The sequence below is a fragment of the Vombatus ursinus genome, unplaced genomic scaffold (assembly GCF_900497805.2).
Source record: "Vombatus ursinus unplaced genomic scaffold, bare-nosed wombat genome assembly UNPS02014816.1, whole genome shotgun sequence".
NCBI lineage: Eukaryota > Metazoa > Chordata > Mammalia > Diprotodontia > Vombatidae > Vombatus > Vombatus ursinus.
Genome location: NW_020954594.1, coordinates 26,582,188 through 26,597,015, shown reverse-complemented (window position 1 = coordinate 26,597,015; position 14,828 = coordinate 26,582,188). Strand labels below are relative to the sequence as shown.

At 37.5% G+C, this 14,828-nt stretch overlaps 1 protein-coding gene across 3 annotated transcripts in view; it reads right to left on the bottom strand.

The window, feature by feature from the left end:
- Nucleotides 1–14,828, bottom strand: part of NCKAP5 (NCK associated protein 5) — an 859,247-nt gene that overhangs the window by 673,553 nt on the left and 170,866 nt on the right. The window lies entirely within an intron of this gene.

The following is a 14,828-nucleotide window of genomic DNA, read 5'->3' as shown; positions in this document are numbered from 1 at the left end:
GAAACATGTAAGCATGTTTAGTGCTATTGTTACATACAGTTTTTATTACTCTTACCATTGAATTATTAGTCAAATTAATAATGAAAATAATGTACAATATCAAGAAAATAACAAATAATAAACATCTACCAAGTGTTGCAAGCCCAACACTCTTATAGTTCTCAGAAGTCCACAGAAGCCATATCCAGCAATGTATATTACTGCCATTTTTGACTGGTATCATTCTTCTCAGCCTTCAGTATAACATTCCCTGGCTCCTGAAGCTGTGTTACATCACTTTCTGTGGCTACTACCTCTCTTCTCAGCCCAAACTTCTTGTAACAGGAAGAAAAGAGAAGGGCAACCATAGAAAAAGGCATACTATACCTGATCTTTTTTAAAAAATTAGCTGAATGTCTCATAGATTCACAGAGAATTGTTGGAACACTCTTTCCAATCTTTACAGAATAGACCTGCTTCTAGATCTTGGCACAGCAGACACTCTCATCAGAAGATGGCAGAGAACTATGTTTAACTTGTCCCCATGCCTTTCTGGTAGAGGGAGTTTGGGAGCATTTGTCTCTACAGCATTCTTCTGCCATCTACCACACGGTAACTGTGTGTTGATTGATTTGATTGATTTCTTCATTTGGTAAATTGGTCTTTACCTTAAATATAACATTTCAGGCCGATTGTTGTGGGCTTCAATAGATCTTTTCTTCTAAATGGAGGAAGTTTCCAAATAGATTCATGCTGGGAATGGAGGCTTCAACTCACTTCTCCTTCACATAAATACCTAGAGCTACCTACTAGGAGCCATTTTCTACTTGCTAAACCAAAGAGATCCCATCATAGACCAGCAGCCCTAAGGGAAACATTGATTCACTTGTCCTGTGATAAGACATGATTATCTACTTGGGGACTGAAAATAAAATAAAATTTTCTAGAATTTCTACTGAACTTGCCAATAAAGATGAATCTATTGTTTAGATACCAGTCTATTGGGGTTTCCATGGGTTACTAGGAAATGTAATAATAGCATTTATTTTCAGGTTAACTAAGTTTTTTATTTGGGTGTTGTCTGAATGTATCAAAAACTGTAAGACAGAACTCACACAAGTCCTCTAACTGATTTTCTCTAAAGTTCCATAGCCTTTCCAACAAAACTATTTTGCTAGGGTTCAATTAACAGTAATTTACAACAGCATTCAAAAGGTTTTAGAACATCTAATAATAATAAAAAATAACTAACTTTCATATAGCACCTTCGAGGCATTTTGCTAAGTACTTTGACAAATATTATCTTATTTGATCTTCACAATAATACTGTGAAGTAGGTACTAGTATTATCCTCATTTTACAATTGAGAAAACTGAGACAAACAGAGGTCAAATGACTTGCCTAATATCATACAGCTACTAAGTGTATGAGACCTAATCTGAACTCAGATCTTCTTAATTCTAGGCCCAGTTCCCTGTACCACCTAGCCTCCTCTAGGCTGATTGTCCTACTTTTCTTCCTCCTTCCTTCATTTATTTACAAATACTAATTGATGATAATTTGCTGAGTACAAGGTATTGTGTTAGGTGCTACAGGGTACACAATGAAGAATAATAAAACATGATCCTTATCTTTATGAAGCCTAAAGTCTGGTAGGAGAAATATGAAACAGTCACCAAAAAATTGCTACAGGGTATAATTTCAAAGTATAGAAAGTGTGGGAAAAAGGTGAAAAGGATTTTGGAAATTCAGAGGAATATCTCATGGAGATAGAGTAACTGATCTGTGGGGCACAAAGATAGCAACTGTTGCTAACAGCTCCAACCAGCCTCCTTCCTACTCCGAGGCTGCCATACTTATATTATAGCATATTAAAATGCAGAGAAAACTAGAAATTCTGAGTGGTCTCTTGTTGTTCAGTTGTTTCAGTCATGACTTGATTTGGGATTTTCCTGGCAAAGATACTGGAGTGGCATGCCATTTCCTTCTCCAACTCATTTTACATATTAGGAAACTGAGGTAAACAGGGTTAAGTAACTTGTGCAGGGTCACACAGCTAATAAATAACAAAGGTCAAATTTAAACTCGGGCCTTCCTGACTTGAGGCCCAGCACTCTATCACTGCGCCACCTACCTGCCCCTGATTAGTTTGGCTGGCCCATTCCTGAAATTGCAGAGTCACATCAGTCAGCCAGTCAACAAGCATTTAAGTGCCTTCTATGGGTCCTAAATAGGAATCAGAAAGGATATCAGGCATGCTTTCCCTGCAGTGCAGGGTAGAGCTGAGTGTCTCCTATTTCTCGGTAGTTTTCTCTGTATTTGAATTCCTGTGAGTTATGTGTATCCTTGAGGATGTCTTATGCATTGGACTGTATTGTAAGTTGCCTGAGGTCCTGGACAAAAAAAAAAAATACCAAAGGATTGTGATAATGGCCACCTAAGGTCAGATATATCTTTGACAGCATTCTCAGATTGCTTCCCCATTGCTTCTGCTTCCATTTGTTAGAAGTTCTAGGATCTTTGTAGTCAGGAATCTCAAGTCCTTTAAAGAAGAGCTATTTGAGAATTAAAGATATAAAATGAAGAAAATTATTCTGGAGTTAGGTTTTTTTCTTTAACCAGTCCTCAAATGACTTCAGTCAGGTATTCCAAATCTACTTTACACTGTAGCATTTATTGTCTCCTTATCTGAATCTTCTCACTAAGGGGAATTGTATTCGCAGAGTCTGCAGTTCTGAATATGCTTCCCTGGAGCTCCATCCCACCAGTTTTTATTGAAATGTGCTCCATGTTATTACTATCTTGAACAAAAGTCTCCTAAAAGATGCAAACTGCATCAAAGTAAAATACAAAAGTCTAAATTAAAACTGACCCAAAAAAGCTCTTAAACTTCTAATGGGAAAGATGTTTTGTTTTGTTTTGATTCCTGGATAATATAATTTTATTTTTGGGTTTCTGGCCAGACACACACACACACACACACACACACACAGACACACACACACACACACACACTCCTTCACAGCCCCTATATAACTATTTCTGGCAATAGTCTTCAGCAGTGTAATGGGAATTGATTCTATAATGAGAAGTAAAGAAGTCCTCAGAGTCCTTGAGTCTCCTAAAATATAGAATTTTGCAGGAAAGCCAAACTTGTCCTCACATATGACCTCCTTTCTCCTAAATGTGCATGCCTTAGCACTGGCCTCTCCCCTCTCTCTGCCCTCCTCAGCTCCAGCTCTTAGATATCCTTTGACTTCTTCAGAACTCAGCATAGATATCACTTTTACAGGACACTTTTCCTGATCTCTGCTATTGCTAAAGTCTTATCTGAAAAAAAAGATTACCTTTTTTTAATATAATTTGCATACACATATGTGTACATGTTATTTCCACAAATAGAATGTGAACTTTTTGAGGTCAGAGACTGTTTGATGTGTGTGTGTGTGTGTGTGTGTGTGTGTATTCCTAGTATCTAGCACAGTGCCTGGCACATAGTAGGTGCTTAATAAATGTTATTGATCAATAGGAACCCAAATCACATTTAAGATCAAGAAGAGCTGTAACTATGTTTCTCCTGATGGAAGTGTAAAAACTAATCAATGTAACTTGGCATGAGTACCTTAAAGCAAGCACAAGTGTGTGTAGAGTAGAAAATAGGAGGAGAAGCAGGGATAGGAACTGAGTGGCCCATCTCTTCCATACCTGTGCCATCCCAGATCAGAATGTATAGAACACAATTTAATATTGCTAATATTACAATAGCTAATTAATGGCTTATATTGGATAATGTTTTAATATCTTTGCTTTAGATTATAAACTACAGATTTAATTTGATAACATGTTTTTAATTCATTTCCTTTGATATTTTTCTTTCTTTTTAATTTGCACCTGTCCTTTCTCTTCCAGAAGATAAGCTCTTTGCAAATGGCAATCATATGTTCTAATCTACCTTCAGATGGGAAACAAATATGGTGAAAAGAGAAATGAAGTTGAAAATAAAAGAAGAGATTACATGAGATATACAAATTATATCCCATGAATAGAGACTTGATCACTGACCTATGACATCTGTGGGAAATTTGGTAGAGTATTAAGTGCCAGAAAACCAGAAGCTCACAGATATTATCTTGATTTGCAAAAAGGGGAACAATGTGGATTCTGTGTACTGCAAAGGAATGATCTTCACCCAAATCCCTGGCAAAGCTCAAGAATGGATTATTTAATGAAAAGTTTATGACCACTTAGACAAGGAAACCTGATAGTCATGAACTAACTTATGTTTACTAAAAACAAGTCATTCTTGAATTACCTTGTTGACAAAGATGAGAGGATTATAGAAAAAAATGTTATCAGTCTTTATTACATAACTTCCTGTACTTTTCCTTAACCTTCATGGGTATGCCTGTCTCGCCATATAGATTGTCAGCTTCTTGAGGACAGTGATATTTTTTTTCACCTATCATCATCGTTGTTGTTGTTGTTATTGTAATATGGGCTGGTGAACATGTACAGTGTGCATACTTGATGTATTTTCCTTTTGGAAGAGGTTGAGGAATCTGCTCAGTTGTTTCAGTCATATCCAATTCTTTTTGATCGTGTTTGGAGTTTTCTTGACAATGATACTGGAGTGATTTGCTGTTTCCTTCTCCAGCTCATTTTACAGATGAGGAAACTGAGGCAATCAGGATTAAGTGACTTGTCTAAGGTCACATAGCTAGTAAGTTTCTGAGAGCAGATTTGAGCTCAAGAAGAGGTATCTTCCTAACTCCAGGCATGGCATTCTATCCACTGTGCCACCTAACAGATAAATGGAGTTTATTATGCTCCAAGAGTTTCTCACAACAACATCAATGAAATCAGAGGTCCAGACCCATCCCTTCCTCCCCCCAAGAAAGAACTGTACCAAATTGTACCAAGTGACAAAACAAACAAACAAAAATAGGGTTATAATCAGCATCACGGACTGAAAATCCATGCTCATGAAATCACAGATCCAGAAATGTATCTAATCATAATCAAGGTGATAAAAATTATCACAGTGCATTCCAGAGCCTAAGTCATGGTAACTATACCAATTATGATTATACAAAGCCTAACACAAAGAACTAACAATGCCAGTTAACTCAACTGGCAAGGTAGCACAGAGGGTAACATTCACAAATAAACAAAAACATAAGTCACATTAAAAGAAAAAACAGGGGATAAATAATGGCAACCTTTCCATCTCTCAGGATAATCATGTGATGGTTTTCTATGGATATGAGATAATTCTTTTTCACAAATCGCACATAGTTGAATGGAAGTATGTTTGTGGGGGGAGGATCATTTCACAACACACAACTATGTCCAACTATATATGAACAGTGGACAACTAGTTTTCTTGTTTTTACTTTGTCTTTTACCATCTGCATTACAGGACAATGAAGATTTGTGTTTATTCAAGCTTGATTGGGGTAATTTCACATTAAGTGATTCTCAAAAATAAATGCTTACTTATTTAATTTTAAAACAATAATTATTAAAAAAATGGAATATGCTGATTATCCTTTCATTTGTGAAAATAAGTAACTCATGGAATCACATTTTCAGACTTGGAAGATTCCCAAGTTGGAAGAGATCTATTCCTAACCATGCCCAGCAAGAAATACTTACCACAGGGTGTAAAAACAGTGGTCATCCAGATTTTCCTCAAGAACTCTAATAAGAGGAAAGCCACTATCCAAGTTAGCCCATTACATTTAGGGATAGTTCAATTGTTGGGGAGTCTTTTTTCTTTCTAAGAAGTCTAAATTTGCCTTCCACTAATTGCTCCTAGCTCTGCCCTCTGGCATCAAATAGAAACAAGTCTAACACTCTGTTGTTAAAGACTTGTCTGCCCTGGGTCTTCTCCTGGTTCTTCAAACAGCTTGCATATGGCCTGGACTTTGAGGCCATTTCATGGGTCGAACCAGATCAAAGTTTCTTAACCTTTTATGCTTTTGGACCCATTTGGCAGTTTGGTGAAGCCAATGGCCTACTTAGAATAAAAGAAAGTACACAGGATACCAAAGGAAATCAAAGATTGGAGAATATAAAGATGTATTTTTTCCACTCAAGTCCACGGACCTCTTGAAATCTAGGGGTCCATGGATCCTAGGTTAAGACCCCCTACAATAGACGACCTACAAGGTCCCTTCCAGATGTATTATTCTATGACATTCTATGTTAAGTTGTATTGACTAAATCAATAGAAAAGAGGGCCAGGTTTGGAGAGAACAAAAAAGTAGGCACATTTTGCTGTGGGTGCCCCCTTCCTCACCTCTGTTTGCTTCCATCATTTGTGACATGCCTCTACCTGCTGCCAACCAGCAGCAAGCTGATGAGCCAAGATCCTTCAGGAATGATTCAAAAGGTTATAGAAATGGGGACAACGAAATCATCTCAAGTTCAACAGCCCTTGTTCAAGCTTATCCCCTAAACCTGTTTCTCTGCTTCTTCTGTCCCAGGAAGTCAGACAGTGCAGTGGATAGAGTACTGGACCGAGAGTCAGGAAGGCCCAACTTCAGTTCTTGCCTCAGATACTTCTTAGCTGTGTGACCCTGGGCACTTAACCTCTGTCCACCTCAGTTGCTTCCTCATAAAATCAGGATGATAATAGTACCTATCTCCCCAGATTGTTGTGAGGATTAAATGAAATAATATCTGGAAAGTGCTTTGTAAATCTCAAGATATTACTTAAATGCTAGCTATTATTATTATATTCCCATTGCTTTGGGTCTTTCTCATTGCTTTTTTCCTACCTACATCACCTTGCAAGATTATTTCAGTCCTGGAATTAATTCATACCTCCTCAATGCTTCCTGTATTGGGCCTTGGAGCCCCTTCCTCTGATTGGAGAGGGCAGAGTTGGAAAGTTACCCCCAAAACTTCCATTTAAGAAGAGTACTAAGCCAGACATCTCTTACTTTCCCATTCAGCTGTACTCTTCTGGAATTCACTATTATGCCCCCTTGTTGGGTACCTCTTCCCACTTTTCAGCTTCCTTTTGTGTACTGTCTTCTTCCATTAGATTATAAGCTCCTTAAGGCCAGGGACTGTCATTCTTTTTCCTTTTTTTGGGGGGGGGAAGTTTCCAGCATTTCCACTTATTGTTTCTTGCCCTACATGGTGCCATAGCAGGCGCTGGCAAGTAGACACTCAATAATTGTTTTTTGATTGATTTAATAAATGCTTTTCAACTTCCCTCCCTTTGTCTCCACTAGAAAGAGGGAGTTGTATAGTGGGAATATTTATTTAGAATTAGAGGACTTTAGTTTGAATCTTTGCTCTACTGCTGTCCTATCTGTGTGATCTTGGACAAGACATAACTTTTTTGGCTCTCAGTCCCTCAATCACAAATTGAAATGGTTGGACTAGAAATGATTGAACCTAGAAAACTCAGATAAGTTAATTGTGCTAAAGTATTCAGCTAGTCAGTGTTATAATTTTATCAGGGTTATAATAATTACTGCATCATAAAATCCTAGAATTGGAAAGAACTTCAGAGGTCATTCAATCCAATCTTCCACCAAAATCATGAACCCTGTTTACAACAAGTAGTCATCCATTGGTGGAATCCACTTCCAGACTTCTCCCTCCTTATTTGTGCCATCTTTTGGACAATAGCCACACCTTGTTTATGCAGAATAAAACTATCCAGTTCTTTTTGGCCCCCATTATTCCCACTGTATTTCCTAGAGTAGATGATCTCCTGAGTAATACCCTTAGTCAAATGGCACCTCGTGATCCATTCTACTCATTCTCCCCTAATTCAAATTCTCCTCTGGGTCTGTTTGATCTTCTCTAATATTATGGAGGGCTGCCTGCCTTTTGCCCTGATTTAATCAGTCCCTGTTTGGGGCAGGGGGAGAGAAGGAAGAAGACTTCCAGGATCAGTGGGTATATACCATTTCATGGAGCTTTCCTGCTGATGCTGGTCTTCTTGGGATTCCTCACTATTTTCCTACATTGCCTTATAGTTAATACTCTGGTGTTAACAAGAAAACAGTGAAACTTCATGTTTGGGCTACAGGAACGTATTACTGTTGTGATCATGCGCTAGTATGCCCCAAATCAATCCATGTTATACCAAATTCAACACTACAAGTACATCATATTACTGGGAGTCATCATGTAAAAGGAGATTAAGATCCAGATGTTGAGAAGCTTCTGAAATTATTCATGGAATACAAGTCACATCAGGACTCATGCAGCTATTGCATATGGCACAGAAGAACCAGAAATGCCTGGACACTTGCTGAGTTAGAATTCTCAGTAAGCATCCATCATAGTCTATGGACAAGTTGAGTCATTCCAAATAGGGCTTGCCTTTTGATTTTTCTGAGCCTAACACGTTTCTCCTATAATAAACTGTCGTCTTCAGTTTCCACATGGTGAATTATCCAAGTGGAATCATTCACCCTAAAGGCAGTGCAATGTTGGCATTATCACCAGGCATAAAGGGCAAAACCAATAAGGCAAAAAAAAAAAAAAAAAGTCGAGATGAATTCAGGTCATTGCCCTAACAGCAATAATGAAATTACATTTGCCACCGTCATTATGCCCTTCCTTTTTCCTTTTCACAAGGTATTGCCTCCTGCACTATTTATTACTGAGTAAACTGTATTCTAAGATGTATGTTTGTTTATAACAGAGGTCTGGCTAGGTTTGGTAATTCCTGAGAGAGGCCCAAATGCTAAGACTATAACAGAGAAGCTGATTTTTATTTATTTATTTATTTATTTTTGGTGAAACTCCTCTAGCATGAATCCTAGATTTCATGATTCGAGTTATGAAAAGAAGATAAGGAATTAGTTTGAAGGTAGGCTTATCCCATCTTTAAAAATACTAGCAGAGAGTATACCTTACATGTACTTTCTTCAATACCATAATAAACCTATCAGAAGTTAGATTACACTTAAAATTCAGAGACAGATGCATTTTCTTGCTAATGGTCCCTCAAGTGTTTGGTAGTGTCCAACAATCAGTTGCTACTATTCTCCCTCTTCTCTGCTCAGACACTGACCTCTGACCTTTGATATGAACCTTGTGTACTTAGTTGTTTTTCAAATGAATAAACCTAATTGATCTATGGATTTATCCATTATTCTTTCTTGACATTACTCTCTCTCCTTACCAAAGTGCATCTACTAATGTCCTCACTCTTGAGGGGAATCACAGAGAAACACTGTTTTTGGGTACTTTTATGAAAATGCATTGTGCAGACTATGTTTGGGGTCCTAGTGAGAAGTACCTCCACTGTCCACATGTTATTCATTTAAAAAGTGGGTCTGAAAATGAATATGCCTGCTTCATCTGGACTTGGAGCAATGACTACAATACACATATACACACACACACACACACACACACACCCCACAACCATTTTATCTGAAATGTGGAATCACTTGTACTGCTTTGGGGATCATCTGGACACTTCCACGGGTCATCTGGTGAGACTAAGAGTGGCCTCCAAGTTGTCCCCAGCATGTGTGTTTCAGCCAGCTGGCAGACCAGATGCAGCCACAGCTTACTTAGCCAGATGACCATCACAGCCTCCAATAATACATTTAAAGGTCAAAAGAGCTTTGGCTCCTATTTAGAACAAGTGAATTTTGCCATCAGGGGTCTCATTGACCATTGGTTTGTAAAACATCCAAATAATTTGCTGCTTCCTTAATTAAGGTAAACTAACGCTCCCACACAAAAGCTTAACTTCAAAGTGACAGTTATTGTCTATGTCCTTTGTCCAATTTTCCCAGGAAACCACTGTTCTCTACCTTTATAGGGCCACAGAAAATGGTTTTGTTATCTCTTCATTCTGATCTTTATGTATGTTGAGAACATGCAATCTGTGTTAGATACTTAGCCAACCTGTAAAACCTTTCCTAAAACATCATTTTACTGGTAAAGATAAAACACCTCTGCCATAGGGAGATTGAATGATTCATAGGTTGATTTTGAAAACCTAATAGTATATGTTGAAATCTGATTTAATAATCAGATTTAGTGAAAGTAAACATTTTCATTGGGCGATTTTGGAATCTATGGTTTTCAGATTTTAGATTTAGAGTTATGATGTATGTCAGAAATTATCAAGTCCAAATCTCTTACTTTACAAATAAGGAAAATGAGGCCAAGAGAGGTAAAGTGATTTCCCTGAGTCACAAAAGAGTGTCAGAGTTGGGATTTTGAATGAAGACTTGCTAACTTCAAAGCCAGGAAAACTGCCCTCATTGAGAAAATCCTCACCAAATGTCCCTTTCTTAAGAAGGTCCATAATGACTCAGGAGATGGATTTTAGTCTGAATATGTCAAGAAGCTTTGTGACTTTCTGTAAATCATTTTAAAATCTAGGCCTCAATTTGTTCATCTGTAAAATGAAGAATTTGAATAAGATAATCTACAAGATATGTTATAGTTCTAATATTCAATGAACTGGTGAACCATTCTACTCCAGAAAAGAAAAGAAAAAAAAATCAGTTGTCAGAATTCCACAGAAAGGGGTGATTCCTGCATAGTCGGAATAGAAAATTCCTTTGTTAATCAACTTTTGTCTTTGTAATCTCAGTGTCTCACAAAAAATAAATAATAAATAGCTATTGAATCAAATTGAGAATGATGTTGGACCTTTCTGTCTGTCTAGATGAGTCTGTGTAAGTCTCTTTTTGCTTTCATGGGAAGGGAAATGATAAGCATCTTTGGATTTTATGTCATGTTTAAGACCTAAGGGAAAAGAGGAAAAAAATGAATAAATGAATGAAAAAGCAATTACTAAGCACTTACTATCATCAAACACTGTGCTAAGCAAGGAGAAAATTGAGGCAGTCTCTTTTCAAGGAGCTCATACTCTAATTTGAGGTAACAGAACATTTCATTGGGGTGGAGTTGGCCACCATGAGGGGAGAGAACACTGAAAGGTAACTTGAGAGGGCACTGAAAATTATTTGAAGGAACAAAAGATGTTTAACATGGAAACAAGAAGACTTCCAGGAATCACAATAGCCCTCTTCTAGTGTCTGAAGGGCTTTCACATGGAAGATGGATTACATTTGCTTTGCTTAGACCCCCAGGACAAAACTGGTGCAATAGATATGAGTTACAGCAGATTTCAGCTTGATGTAAGAAAATCATATCCTAACAACTAAAGATGCCCCAAAATGAAATGAGATGTCTTGGGGAGTAGTGGATTCCCCCTCATTGGAGTTCTTTAATCAAAGGCTAGATGGCATGTTATGTAGTGATTTTTCTAATCTAACCACATCATCCTCCTACTCAAATTATAGTGGCTCCCTCTTAGCTCCAGCTTCACATGTAAATCCCCTGATGTTTAAAGTCGGCCCTTCTTTTGTATCCTGTCTTCCTACACTTTAGTCCACTTTCGTGCATTCTATAATCTCACTGTACTGGCCTTTGCTGTTTCTCAAACATAGGATTCTAAATCCTGATATTGTATTTGCTCTGGCTGTTTGTTGCCTGTACCTGAAATGCTCTCCCTCTTCAGGTTTTGCAAGAGGTCTTTCCCACTCATATGAATGCTGGAGCCTTCCCTTTGGAGATTACTTTCTATTTATCATATATATCCTTCATATACACACACAGCTACTTGTATGTTGTCTCCCCCATTAAAACATAAGCTCCTGGATGACAGACTGTGGGGTTGGTTCTTTGTTTTGCCTTTATTTCTGTCGCTGGCTGGTGATGATGACAATGGTAAGAGTTATGAGGAATATTCTTGTTCTGGTTTGAATCAGACCAGAAAACTGCCAGGGTCTCATCCTACAGTGAAATTTGGTGTTCTTTTATGATTTTGTGAGCAGTTAAACCCTCTGTCATGGGAATGAGCATTACATAGATAAAATCCTTAAAGTATCAAAGCATTATATGTGAAAAACAGAACTTGTAGGTTAGTTTGATGAGCTCTAGCATGAGAAGCTCATAAAAGAGACATGCACACACAATGAATTCCTTGCAGATGCCATTGTCATGTCTGTTGGGTAACATCATACTGAAGATGTGGAGTCACCTCATACAGTAAGCCTAATTACTTAATTAAGGAATATTTTCTTGGTTTCAACACTACATTTTTTTTTTTTTTGCCATGTGGAAAAAGGTAGAATTATTGTTCTCAGGTGATGGGGATGGCCTAGTCCTATAGGACTTTTCTGATCTATTTTCCTATTTTTAATCACCTTGTGGGAGATTCAATCTAGATTCTACCCTTTCTACTCTGTGCCTGAAATCTTTCATGAAATAATCATCTCCTTAATCCAAAAACAAAACAAAACAACACAAAATACAATTTTTTTCAGGCTAAAGGAAAACAGGCTTCTTAGAGAAGTATCTTCTAATTTTATAAAGCCTCTTTATTGTGCCTGATATTTGGTTCTTATGATTCCAATGGTAGGGAAGAATTTGGAAATGTAGGGAGAAACATTAATTTTTGAATAAAATTACAGCTTAGGATGTTTGAAACATTAACCTGTTTCAAAGCTTTTTACTCTTTTTTTTGTGGAAACTGGGGGAAATCACATTTTGCTCTGAATATAGGAATTGATGAAGAAAAGGTTTTGTTTCTTCCCCTCCCTCCCAGCATTACTGATCATTCACTCCATTTCTTTCATCACATGTTATGATTTATCAGTCAATGACAAACAGATCTCTACTCAGCACTCCCAGACCCTTAGAGGTTCAGTGCTTTTGGCATCTTGTGATTTGTGAGAATCACAAATGGTAATTTCCCATTAACCCCTCATTGCCTTGACCCTAGGCATCATGTACTTGCTTTCTCAAAGGTGAGACCTCTGTTTTCATAAAGATGTCACAACCTATAATCAAACACCAATCCATATTCCCAGGTTAATTTTTTAAGCTCACCAGGGTCAAAGCCTGGGAGCTATTGGAAGGACTGCAGGTAACTATTCTTTCCACTCTGAACCAAAGGCCCAGAATGGTGTAGGAAATATGCTAACAGCTGTGAGTGAGATGTAAAATCCAGACACTCTGTGACCTCTCTCTCTTTTAAAAGGTTTCAGTGCACTTTTTTTTTTTTTTTTTACAAGATAGAACAATTATCCCTCTGGGCCTTCAACTAGAGGGTTGAAAGCAGCCACGAAATGGATGAAACGGATGGAAGACAGGATCAATGAATAAAGACTAAATATGGCACTTGGATTATTCTGCCTGGAGAAGAGAAGATGGGAGGGGGTCAGAGAGTGTGGAATGAACTAGAAGATGGGGTAGGCGAGGAGACTGTGAGCAAATGAATGCAGGAAGGACTTTCCACAGAATTTAGGCCCAGCTGTTCTACATTGTGAGCACAGACAGAGCTGAAGAAAGTGAATTGGAATCACAACATGGTCAACTGATGCTGGACAAAACTAAACACTTTCTGACATAAGAGTAGTTAAACACTGAAGTGGATAGCTGAGGAACAAAGGTGTTTGTTTTCTTCCCAGGCCCACCCTAGCCTTTTAGCAATTTTGTAAAAACTGACTCCCTTTATCAGTCTGAAATTTTATTTGAAAGGAAATCTATCAGAAGACAAAGATACGGCCAGGAAGAATTCACGTGGTTTTCTTGAGCTCTAAAGTGTATCAAGAGTATGTTTTCTCCAATTTCGTAGAATGAATTTCTCTAATATCCTTCAGAAGTTTAGTGAATTTTGTTTCTTTAGACTGCATGTAAATGACTTTGGTAGACTGAAAGCCACTGGGCTTCTAAAGACAGTTTTTCTTCAGTATCACAAACCCATTTTCTTGGACAATAAACTCTAAGAAGTCAGGGACTAAGACTGGCTTTATCTAATATGCATCTCTTTGTAGGAAAGTACAGTGTTTTTCACACAAGAGGTACTAAAATTAATGTCTTTGGAATAATAATACAATTTTTGACCTTCAATTTAATCACTGATTAAAAAGAGAGAAAAGCTCCAATTTATTTCCCAGTATTGCTATGAGTAATAAGAAATAAAAGACATTATAAAGCAAAGGGAGGAAACTAATATGTGAATCTATATTTATGAATCTCTAAATGTTTTATTATTTTTTCCAATTTCATTTTAGAACAGAAGGAGCATCCTTTTACCCCTCTAGCTTCATCTGAGGAAAAAGCAGGACAAAGAAGTGAAATGAATAGTCAAAGGAAATTGTATGCTGCCAAAGTAAGGCTGAGATTATTTCTGACCTTTTAAGGAAGCAAAGCCATTTTTTAAAAAGTAATTCTTAGAATAAAATGTATTCAAAATCTATATTACATAGACATATGTATATGTATTTATACATTTATATAGACTCATATACACATTGATGATAGCGAGGGTTTTTTTTTCCCAGCCTCATTTGTATTGGTTCATTATTTGTTCATAGTTTTATATTTATTATAAAAAAATAATATAAAGGGGATGTCAAAATAATAATTATTTATTATCTCTGGAATGTCTTTGTATCAGGGCCCAGGAACTCCAATAGTTTTCTCCCCTTAGCACATTTGTAAATAGAATTTGTCAGATGAGTTAATCTTTATCTTGGAAGACAAGTAGAGCCTAGCTCTGAGAAAATGAGGTAGGAGACCTCAGTGGCATGGAGCAAGTGAAGACAGCATGGCAGCCAGGAGGTCTCTTGGGGCCTGAATGGAGACAGAAGCTAAAGAGAGGAGACCCAAATTGGGGGTCTTGGGTGGGGGATCTATGGTTTGGAGGAGCAGGATCGGGCTGAGGATTAGGGTGGAGTTCTAGACCTAATCTAGACCTAGTTAACCTACAAAACTAGTAATTCAATCATTCGTAGAACAGGAGCCACTGGTTGTCAACTGGGGTGTAGTTGGAAGAG